Source organism: Lontra canadensis, unplaced genomic scaffold (genome assembly GCF_010015895.1).
Source record: "Lontra canadensis isolate GAN:19392208 unplaced genomic scaffold, GSC_riverotter_1.0 scaffold48, whole genome shotgun sequence".
Classification (NCBI taxonomy): domain Eukaryota; kingdom Metazoa; phylum Chordata; class Mammalia; order Carnivora; family Mustelidae; genus Lontra; species Lontra canadensis.
Window position 1 is genome coordinate 6,647,123 of NW_022631042.1, and position 11,998 is coordinate 6,659,120.

Below are 11,998 nucleotides of genomic sequence, written 5' to 3' on the forward strand. Positions count from 1 at the left end.
TAATGTAATAACAAATAATAATCTGGTGAAAGATTAAACAAAAAATATAAAATAAAACTCAAAATTAAGAAATATGCTAACATTATGCATCCTCTTAGTAGATCTTAGAAAAATTGTATATTAGTATCCCATAGATGTTGAAAATTTGGAATTTGGCAAAACTGAATACTCAATAATATAAGAATGATAAGATATATCTATTTCAATGCCAAATCCAGCATTATGCTGTATGGAAAAACACTCAGAGAATCTCTACTAAGTTCAGGAACAAGACAGGATGAACATTACTCCCACTAACATTTATCATTGATTAATCTTGAAACCATCTAGAAGATTGCACTGGAAACTAACAGTGGGTGCCTCATTTGTTATTTTGGATGGGGAGATGCCTCTGCACAGATGGGAATAGGAATGTGTAATAGATGTTATTATTATTTATAAATATTTGGTACTCCTTCCTGGGGTAGGATTATCCCTTCCTACCCTATTGGCCTCAGGCTTCACTATGGAATTTGCTTTAGCCTATAAATTGTGATTGGAAGTGATAGGTTTCACTTCCAGGCAGAAGGTTTAAGCAACAATAAATAATTAGTTTAGAGGTGATATTTCAAAACGGGTGGGGGGGATGTTCTTTGAAATAAATGATGATGGCGTGACAAAATAGCTTTATAGAGAATGATTGGATCCATTCCTCACACTAAAAATTACAAATGTATCAGAGATAGGAATGCAAAAATTGAATTAATGTAAGTATTTAAAATTGTCAACAGCTGAGCTGGAGATTGCTGAGCTGCCACGTGTCAAGGTGGTAAATTAGGACAAGTCAAAATGAAAGAGACAATCAAGCCTTTATTCACTCATTGAGATATCATAAGTAAGAGGCAAAGCAGGAAAAAACTACTAGCTTTCCCAGTGCTTTATTTTTTTCCCTTAACAATTGCAGGGTGAGGGTCAGATGTAAGCAGATGAGAGGAAATCTCCAGCTTTGTATGGACCTGGGGGGCGGGGGAGCAAGGAGAGACTTGAAGAAGGGCTTGAAGTTGAACAACACTGAATCTTGAGTTGAAGTGGAGAAAAGCATCTTCAAGGTGCCTGGATAAGGTGGTATCCATGAAAGAGATACCTTGGATAGGCCCTTCCCTGCAACCAAGTAGGTCTCTAAATGGAGGCATTAGGGCTATAGATGCAGATATTTCTATATTTGCAATCCAAGAGCATTGTAGGTGTGGGAATGCTGAGTCCTTAACTGTACCTTCCTCCAGACTGTGCACCAAGTCCGGTGTGAGGAGGGCAGATTTCTGGGTAAAGACTATACCTGCCTTAATTTGGACCTAAATGATCACACATAAGTTTTTGGCCTGGAGCAGGACTCCTCAAAAATCATGTGTAAATTACTCTATATGCTGGAATGAAGAAATGTTTTCCAACCATAATTTAGAAGCAGTATGGAAAAAAGATGGATACATTTGATTACATAAAAATAAAATAAAACTTTACATCACAAAATATATGGGCAAAATAGAAAGACAGATGGAAAATTGTAAAAATGAATTTGTAATTTAACTTAAAAAGGGTTACTCTCTACAGTGTATACAGTACTTCTAAATGACAAAAATAGACACACAAAAAAACCATCAACCCCACAGAAAAATGAGTTAGAAAGATGAAGAGACAGTTAAAAATGTAAATGACTCTTACCCATATGAAAAGATGCTCAGAATCATTCAAAATAAGAGAAATGTAAATTAAAACTACATTGAGATGTCATTTCTCACATATCAGATTGGAAAATCAAAAGTTTAACAACACCGTCTATTGATGAGATTATGAATAAATGGCACTGCCATTACTTGTTGTTGGTGCTGCAAAATGGTAAAATGCCTATGAAAGGGATATTGGATATATCCAGCAATATTGCATATATATTTACCTTTTGACGCAGGAGTCTTACTTCTATGAGTCTATCTCAAAGTTACACTGACAAAAATAAAAAAAGGATGTAAAAATAAGGCTATTTATAGTAGTACTATTTAATACTTGAAGACGGAAACATATATATATATATATATATATATATATATATATAAATGAAAATATATATACATATCAAAAGGGAATGGATTGTGGCACCTGGGTGGCTCACTCAGTTAAGCATCTGCCTTGGGCTCTGGTCTTGATCTCAGGGTCCTGGGATTGAGCTCCCCATCAGGTTCCCTGCTCAGTGGAGAACCTGTTTCTCCCTCTCCCTCTACCCCCTGTCCCTGGCTTGTGGTCCCCCTCTCTCAAATAAATAAATAAAATCTTAAAAAAAAATGCATTGAGGAGCACCTGGGTGGCTCAGTCATTAAGGGTCTGCCTCTGGCTCAGGTCATGATCCGGAGGTCCTGGGATCGAGCCCCGCATTGGGCTCCCTGCTCCAGGAAGCCTGCTTCTCCCTCTCCCACTCCCCCTGCTTGTGTTCTCTCTCTCGCTGTGTCTCTCTCTGTCTAATAAATAAATAAAATCTTTAAAAAAAAAAAAAGAATGCATTGAATAAACTCGTGTATGCACATATTGGGGTACTATGCAACTTTAAAATGGAATGAGAAATATCTATATATACTAGTATGGGATGATATTCTGTAGATATTCTTTTTTTTAAGATTTTATTTATTTATTTGACAGAGAGAGATCACAAGTAGGCAGAGAGGCAGGCAGAGAGAGAGGAGGAAGCAGGCTCCCTGCTGAGCAGACAGCCGGACGCGGGGCTCGATCCCAGGACCAAGAGGCTGAACCCACTGAGCCACCAGCATCCCTGCATATATTTTTAAAGAAACTGCTAAGAGGGGGTCTGGCAGATAGCTCTCAGCGATCAGTCCTATCAGACAACTAAAGACAGCCACCTTGCCCAAGGTGATATTTCTTTTCCAAGGGAAGCTGAACATAGAAAGGTCTGTCTTCCTTGCTCCAATTCAGAGCATTTCTGAACGGTCAATCCATCTTTACATAACCTGAAGTTCAGCTAAGGCTTCAGTTGAAACTGGATCCAGTTAATCTTCTTCCTTTGCAAAGTTCTACTTCTTTCATTTCCTCTCCAAAATTATAATAAACCACCTGCACACTAATCTCTATCACAGATTCTGCTTCCCTGTGAGCTTAGAACCTGGAGTTGTTCAAGACAGCCAAATTTGGATGGGAATTTGAAGCTGGATCACTCCCTACCGCACAGCAGACTATGACTGGAATATAGTACCACTGGCACAACATGGCAATGCAAATGTTAAAACTGTTACTAGTGTGGTACTGGGGTGCCATAATGAAGGATGGGAGTGCACTGGCTGGTGTAGCATATAAACTATTTAAGAAATAGGGGGGAAACCACAACTATAAGAACAGTACAATTGAGTGGTTTGTATTTTTTTTAAAGATTTTATTTATTTTTATTTGTCAGAGAGCGAGCGAGCGAGCACAGGCAGACAGAGTGGCAGGCAGAGGCAGAGGGAGAAGCAGGCTCCCCGCTGAGAAAGGAGCCTGATGTGGAACTCAATCCCAGGATGCCGGGATCATGACCTGAGCCGGAGGCAGCCATTCAACCAACTGAGCCACCCAGGTGTCCCCAGCTGAGTGGTTTTTGATAAACGTGATCATTCTGAATAAGATGATATATAGCCAAGGTGATTAATCAGCAAGTAAAAGCTAAGGGTGAAAGACCAAAGGTCTGGAGACTATTGTTTCTTGAAGCCAGAGGGCAGAGAAAACTGAGGACCCAGCTCAGAACACAAGCCTCAGATTCACCAAACTAAAATTGTTTAACTCCCAACTAAGGCAGAAGTGCTATGCCTAGGTTGGAAACATAGTGAAGAGAAAAATAGGATCCTGACATATGGAATGGTTATATCCATTTCTGGTTGCCCTGAAAATTCTCAAAGTCTTCTAGGTTTGCTGAGCCTATAGAAATGGCTCACGTCTCTCTAAAACAGGATAACAGTCTCCCTTGCTTTAAAAAAAAAAAAATGCAGAGGCCTCTTCCCCACAAAACATCCCTTGAAATCTGTCCTGACTGAAAAATTCTGGGCATGGGGTGGAAAGGAACTGTACCCCAAAAGAGCTACCGGACATAGCCATCATGTGCCAGGAGGACAGTGGGACTAGATCTAAGAGAGTGTAATCAAGAGTGCCAGAACATAAAGTTGGATAGGAGGAAACTATCAATATATCCTCTCCCAAGATATGGAATATAATTCTCTGTCAAAGGCTTAAAGAGACATAAACATCTTATTAGGATAACTCCCAGAAGCATGCAAAATGTAATGGCTTATACTAAGTGAGGTAGAAATGCCTGAATTACTATATCAGATAGTGGGAAAAGGTTATTTAAAAGCTAATATAAGTGGGTTTGCTAGAGTGAATATAACATATAGGGCCAGAAAACCCACAATACTTACCCAAATTATAAGAAATATGTTAATGAGAAGGTCATCAGCAATATTTGAAAGTTTAGCACAGTTCTCCTCTGTAGGTTAGGGCTAATAAATAGAGGATGACGTTAGAGAATAGGGTCAAATAATAGCAATAGTTATGCTATGCTCTCAAAACAATAGAGTCCAAGCAGGGACAGAAGCTGGATGGATGCAATAATTATGGGTGGTGAGGTCAGAGAAAAAACTAGGGATGCTTGATAAGCAGGGACTTATGGAAGTGTTTAATATACAGCTTTCCTAAAGGCAAGTGAGATGAACAGGAAATAGGATACTATACAATCTGGAAAATTAAAAGATTTTAAAGATAACCAGAATTCTGAGAATAGTTGCCCTAGCAAAGAATCATGGCCTCTTGTTAGTTTTTGGAAGTCCAGAGCAGAGAGGACCCTGGAACACCAAGACAAGTATAAATGGTCATAAATATTCCAATCTTTTCCTAATGGAAACTACAGCCATTTAATTGGGTGACTATACACTGGGGAAAGGGAATACTTAAACATTACAAAAACTATTACAACAATAGTCTTCATGCCAAAAAATGAATGATCAGATATTTCACAGAAAGGAAACAGATGGCAAATAAGCACATAGAAGATGTTCAACATCCTTAGTCATTATGGAAATGAAAATTTAAAACAAAATGAAAAATCACTGTACACCTATCAGAGTAGCTAAATTAAAAATAGTGACAACATCATATACTGACAAGGATGTGGAGAAACCGGAATATAAAATGATACAACCACTCTGAGAATATTTTGGCAGTTTCTCAAAAATCTAAACACAAACTGCCATATGACTCTTCAATTGCGCTTGAGCATTTGCCACAAAGAAATGAAAGCTTATGCTCACAAAAAAAAAAAAAAATCTATATGAATGCTCATAGCAGCTTTATTCATAATATGCAAAATTTGGAAACAATCCAGATACCCTTCAACACACTTAAACAAACTGTGGTATATCCACACCATGGACTACTATTCAGCAATTAAAAAAAAAAAAAAAGAATAAACCAGTGATACACATAACAATCTGAATGAATCTCCAGAGAATTAAAGAGAGTGAAAAAAAGCCAATACCAAATGGTTTCATACTATATATTTCCACTTACACATCTCTATTGAAATGACAAAATCTTAGAAATGGAGAATAGATTAGTAGTTGCCAGACTTAAGGACCAGATGGGGGGTGGGAGAGAAGTGGATGTGACTGTAGGATGGCAACACGAGAGACCTTTGTGATGATAAAAATGTTTTTATCTTGACAAAATGAATGATGATACCCTGTATATTTACTATAATTTTGCAAGAAGTTACCATTGAGGGGCGCCTGGGTGGCTCAGTTAGCTGAGTGTCCAACTCTTGGTTTTGGCTTAGGTCATGATCTCAGGGTCCCAAGATTGAGCCCTATATCGAGCTTGTCTCTCTCTCTCTGCTCCTTCGCCAGCTCTATCGTTCTGTCTGTCTCTCAAAAATAAACATAATCTTAAAAAAAAAAAGAAATATCATTGAGAGAAACTGTAAAATGTGCACAGAATCTCTATATTATTTCTTACTATGAATTATCCCAAAATAAATTTATTTTAAATAAAGCTCTATGCTGTGATGCCTCCTTATAGACTCTGTGGAATTCAAAGCATCATTGGTGAAAAAGACATGGTGTGAAGTTTATGACTAGACCTAATGGGAGACTCATACTTCAGATTATGTGGTTCCTAGAGCAATAGTGCTATATGAAATAGAGAATTACAGACTTTTTGAAAAACACCTTCTGGTGTACTACTAGGATCTGGTAGGGAGTGTCTGATTATGGAACACCAATTGACTATGAAGGCAATCTGGATATATTCATCCAAGGCAATATTGCCTAGCAATTAAAAAAAAAAAGATTTACCTACATATAATATTGATGAATCTTAAAACTTTATAACAAGTGAAAGAAGATAGACATAAGGAAGTACATATAGTAAAATTCCATTTATATGAATTTTTAGTACTAAAAAAATGAATCTATCGTGTTAAAAATCAGGTTAATACTTGTTTGAGGTTGAGGGAGGAGTCAACTAATTCCAAAGGAGCAGAAGGAAGTTTTCTAGGATGATAGAAATGTGCTATATCTTGATTTAATGCAAGCCCTATCAAAATACCAATAGCATTTTTTATAAAACTACAACAAATAATCCCAAATTTCTGTGTAAACAAAGAAGACCAAAACAGGAAGAGCAATCTCGAAAAAGAAGAACAAAACGAGGTATCACAATCCCAGATTTCAGGATATACTGCAAAGTTGTTGTAATCAAAACACTGTGGAACTGGCACAAAAGTAGACACATAAATCAATGGAGCACAAGAGAGAGCCCAGAAATATACCCATATAAAATAGTCAGTTAACCTATGACAAAGGAGGCAGGAATATGCAATGGGAAAAAAATGGTGTCTTCAACAAATGGTGTTGGGAAAACTGGACAATTATAGGCAAAAGAATGAAACTGGACCACTTTCATACACCAAACACAGAAATAATCCAAAATGTGAGATCTGAAACTATAAAAACCCCATAAAAGAGCATAGACAGTAATTTCTCTGACATGGGCCATAGCAGCATTTTTCTAGATAGTTTCCTCAGGCAAAGGAAATAAAAGCAAAAATAAACTATTGGACTACATCAAAACTAAAAGCTTCTGCCCAGCAAAGGAAAATAGCAACTGAACAAAAAGACAAGCTACTGAATGGGAGAAGATATTTGCAAATGATATATCCAGTAAGGGATTAGTATCCAAAATATATAAATTATATATAAATGATCCAATTAAAATGGGCAGAAGACATGAACAGACATTTCTCCAAAAAAGACATACAGATGGTCAACAGGCACATGAAAAGATGTTCAACATCACTCATCATCAGAGAAATGTAAACCAAAACCACAATGAGATACCACCTCACACTTGGCAGAATGGCTAACATCAAAAACACAAGGAACAACATGTGTTGCAAAGGTATGGAGAAAAAGGAACCCGTATAAACTGCTGGTGGGAATGCAAACTTGTACAGTTACTGTGGAAAAAATTAGAGGTTCCTCAAAAATTTAAAAATAAAATTACTGTATGATCCAGATGTTCTACTAGTGAGTATTTACCCAATGAATACAAAAACACTAATTTGACTAGATATGTACACCCCTATGTTTATTGCAGCATTATTTACAATAGCCAAAATATGGAAGCAACCCATGTGTCCATCCAAAGATGAATGAATAAAGCAGAAATACACACACACACACACACACACACACACACACACACACACTGGAATATTACTTAGCTATAAAAAGTAATGAAATTTTGCCATTTGTAACAACACATGGATGGATCTAGAGAGTATAGTGTTAAGTGAAATAAGTCAGTCAGAGAAAGACAAGTACCATATGATTTCACTCATATATGAAACTTAAGAAACAAAACAAATGAACAAATGAAAAAAAAAGGGCCCCTCCCCCCCAAAAAGCCAGACTCAAATACAGTGAAAAACTGGTGGTTACCAGAGGTAGGCTAGGGATAGGTGAAATAGATAAAATTAGTACATTTATTGTGATGAGCACTAAGTAATGTACAGAATTGTTGAATCATTATATTGTACACCTGAAACTAATACAACATTTTAAGTTTAAGAGTAAATAAATAAGTAAAATAAAACATGTATATGAGTGTAAAACAAAAAAGGAATGTACTACATCTTGCCTGGGGTAGTTGTCACATAGATTTTTACAACTGTCCAAGTTCATCAAACTGAGTAAGTAAAATGTGAGCATAATCTTACATATAAATAATATCTAATAAGTTTGATTTAAAAATTGTTTCCAAAAATGACCTACTAACCAACTTGAACAAGCTCCCACTGGCAAAAGATAGGAGAATTTGAGACATTCCAAGATGATGGAGGAGTAGGGGATCCCAGTTTTGTCTGATCCCTGGAAATCAGCTAGATAATTATTAAATCATTCTGAAAACCTGGAAAATAAACCAGAGATCTGAGAAAAGAATTTTACAAATAGAAAAGCAAAGACTTTTTGCAAGATAGGAGATGCAGAGATGTGAATCTGAGGTGATACATCGGGAGATAAAACACAGGAGTAGAGAGCCTCCACAAGCCGGCTACTGAAAGTGTTACAAACAGCAGAGTGCAAAGTTGGAACTTCTGTAACTTTACCTGAGGCTTCCAGCAGGCAGAGTCCCAGGTGGGACAGCATGGTCTCAGGATTCCTGCGGTCACAAAAAGAACAAGGGGCACCCTCATTCTGAGTATGGCAGAGTTCCCAGGCATTGGAGCAAGAAAGCTGGTTGCAACAGTTAGACCAGGTGCTTCTTTCTCCTTGGTGTTGCCATAAACCAGGAACCCCTGCATGGTAAGGGGAAAGTTCTCTGAGCAGGGTCCCAGCAAAAAGCAGAACTGCAGTGAGGCCCCCTTCCCTCCCCTGAGAGGAGCAGCCCGGTACACTCCACAAGAGTCTGTTTACAGTTTGGAGACTCATGAGCGGGTCTTGTGCTTGAGGTGAAAATGCTCAGGCACAGACTGGATGAACACAGAATTCAGTCCGAAACTAGAGAGACAAGAGTGATTGACTCCTTTTCTGTGAGGGTTCACTGAAGAGTGGGGGATTCAAAATAAGCTCCTGGGACAGAGATCGGAGCACTGCCATTTTAAGCCCCCTGGCAAGAGCGGTGCAATTCCTCCCGGGCAAAGACCCCTGAGAATCAGTGAAACAGGCCCCTCCCCTAGAAGACCAGTGGGAACTTCTGGCAAATACCAAGTTTACCAATCATACAAAACTGTAAAACTCCAGCTTCGGGGGAAAGAAGTATATAGCATTCGTGGTTTTTTCTTATTTTTCTTTAATCCTTTTTTATATTTTATTATCCTTTGCAGCTATTTTATTTTATCAATTATTTTTTTTCAGTTTTTCACTTGCCGTTTATATATTTTTCATTTTTGGCTTCCGTTCATTGTATTCAAATATATTTTATTTTATCTTATTTTATTTTCCCTTTCTGACCAATTTTGGGATCTAGTTTTTTCTAACAAACAGACCAAAATACACCAGGGTCTAGTTTATTGTTCTGTTCTGATCAACTTCTTGTCTGATTTTATTTCCATTTTATTCCCTTTTTTCCCTTTTCTGCTTGGTTTCTGTTCTCTTCTGACTGTGCAATGTATATTTTTCTGGTATAATTATTATTCTTTAGTCCTTCAGTTTTATATTTTTACACTTTTTTTTAATTAAAAAAATTTTTTTAAATTTTATTTATTTGACAGAGAGAGAGAGATCACAAGTAGGCAGAGAGGCAGGCAGAGAGAGACAGGGAAGCAGGCTCCCCGCGGAGCAGAGAGCCCAACGCCAGGCTCGATCCCAGGACCCTGGGATCATGACCTGAGCCGAAGGCAGAGGCTTTAACCCACTGAGCCACCCAGGCGCCCCTATTTTTACACTTTTCAATTATTTTCTTGTCTTTTGTGGGGGAGGGGTTTAAAGAAGGGAATGTATTAATAAGCACAAGGAGAGAACCTGCCATTGGGCAACCCCAGAGGAGGCAGTCCAGGCCAGGCTCCCACTCTGGCAGAAGGGAGTCTGAAAGTCCCAGGAGCTCTCAGGGAGTGTCACTGCTAAAACATATATATATACACACCATTCATGGAAGGGCAGGAACAGGGCTGGGATAGGATCAGAGGATCTGGCAGGGCATCCTGGCCTGGGATGCCCAGCAGTTGCTGCCCATCTGCAAACCAATGACAATCTTGCCCTCTTGCAGCTGGTTGTCTGAGAAGTTCCAAGGGTTGTCCTTGGACTTCTTAGGAAAACAGTTGGGATCCCCAGAGAAAAGCCCATTACCCTGGGCTACCACCAGTCCACCCAGGTTCATCAGCATCCACCGCATATAGGCTATCTTCTTTTCTTCCCAGATGTCCACAGTCTGGAAGATGTCAGTGGTGTTGATGCCACAGTGCTTGGCTGCCTGCAGGAACTGAGATATCTGCTCCAGCAGGCTCTAGTGGAGGCCTGGATATTTTTCCCTGGGGCCTGTCCCTTGGGGTACAGCCTGTTGATGAGCTCACACAGAACCATGCCATCCTTAAGCCTGTTCTGGAAGTTCTCCCACCCAGGCTAGAGCTAGCCCACATCCTTGTGGCACTGGGTGGTGATTCACTGGATCAGGATCTGCTCCAGGTCTGCATCCTACTGTTTCTCAATCTTCTGCTCTACCTCCCAGCTCAGGCTGTAGGCAGGTCCCCTACTGGCCATTCCAAAGGGTAGTGGTGGAGTGGTGGCTGTAAGTAAGTGGTATTGGTGGAAAGTGCAGCACAATCCTGGCGGGGGCTGCCAGTGGAGTCCAATTATTTTCTTGTCTTTTCAATTATTTTTGTCTTTTTAAATTTTCATTTTTACACTTACAGTTTATAAATATATATATATTTCATTTTTGGCTTCATTTCATTGTATTCAACTGTGTGTGTGTGTGTGTGTGTGTATCCCAAATATAGTCAAGTATAGGCAAGATCCCAAAATAGGCATATACATATATATGTATATATATATATATATATATATAGTTTTCTTTCTTGCCTATTTTTAATATCTGGTTTCTTCTAACAAACAGACCAAAATACACCCTGGATCTAGATTATTGTTCTGCTCTGTTCAACTTCTTGTTGGATTTTATTCCCATTTTTTTCCCTTTTCTTATCTTATTGGTTTCTGTTCTCTTCTGATTTGTGTAGTGTGTATTTTTCCAGTATAGTTATTATTTTTTAGTCCTTCAGTTTAATATTTTATTTTCCTTTTCAATTATTTTATTATCTTATTAATTATTTTTAAGTCTTTTTTAAATTTCATTTTTACACTTTTACACTTTCAAGTTTCATTTTAAACTTAAACATTTTTGAGGTTTTCTTTCTTGCCTATTTTGGGATCTAGTTTCTTCTAACAAACAGACCAAAATACTCAGGATCCAGTTTATTGTTCTGTTATGTTCTATTTCTTGCTTGATTTTATTCTCAGTTTTTTTTTTTTCTTTTTTCTTTTTGGTTTCTGTTCTCTTCTGATTTGTGTAGTATACATTTTTCTGGTATCATTGCTGCTATATTTGTATTTTCCCTCCCTTTGTTTTATTCTTTTCTGGACATAATGACAAGATGGAAGAACTCACCCCAAAAAGAGAACAAGAAGCAGAACTCACAGCCAGGAATCTAATGAATATGGATGTAAGTAAAATGTCAGAACTAGAATTCAAAACAACAATTGTAAAGATACTCTTTGGGCTTGAACAAACCATAGGAGACACTAAAGAATCCCTTGCTGGAGAAATAAAAGAACTAAAACCTAAATCAGGTTGAAATAAAAAATGTTATTTCTGAGATGCAATAAAAAATAGAGGCTCTAACTGCTAGGATAAACGAGGAAGAAATGTCAGTTATATAGAAGACAATATGATGGAAAATAAGGATGGTGAGAAAAGATAAATAACTACTGGCTCATGAAGGGGT

At 37.9% G+C, this 11,998-nt stretch overlaps 1 pseudogene; it reads right to left on the reverse strand.

Annotated features, from left to right (window-relative positions):
* Positions 1-10,179: 10,179 nt before the first annotated feature.
* On the reverse strand, positions 10,180-10,769 carry LOC116876839 (annotated as a pseudogene).
* Between the last annotated feature and the right edge of the window lie 1,229 nt (positions 10,770-11,998).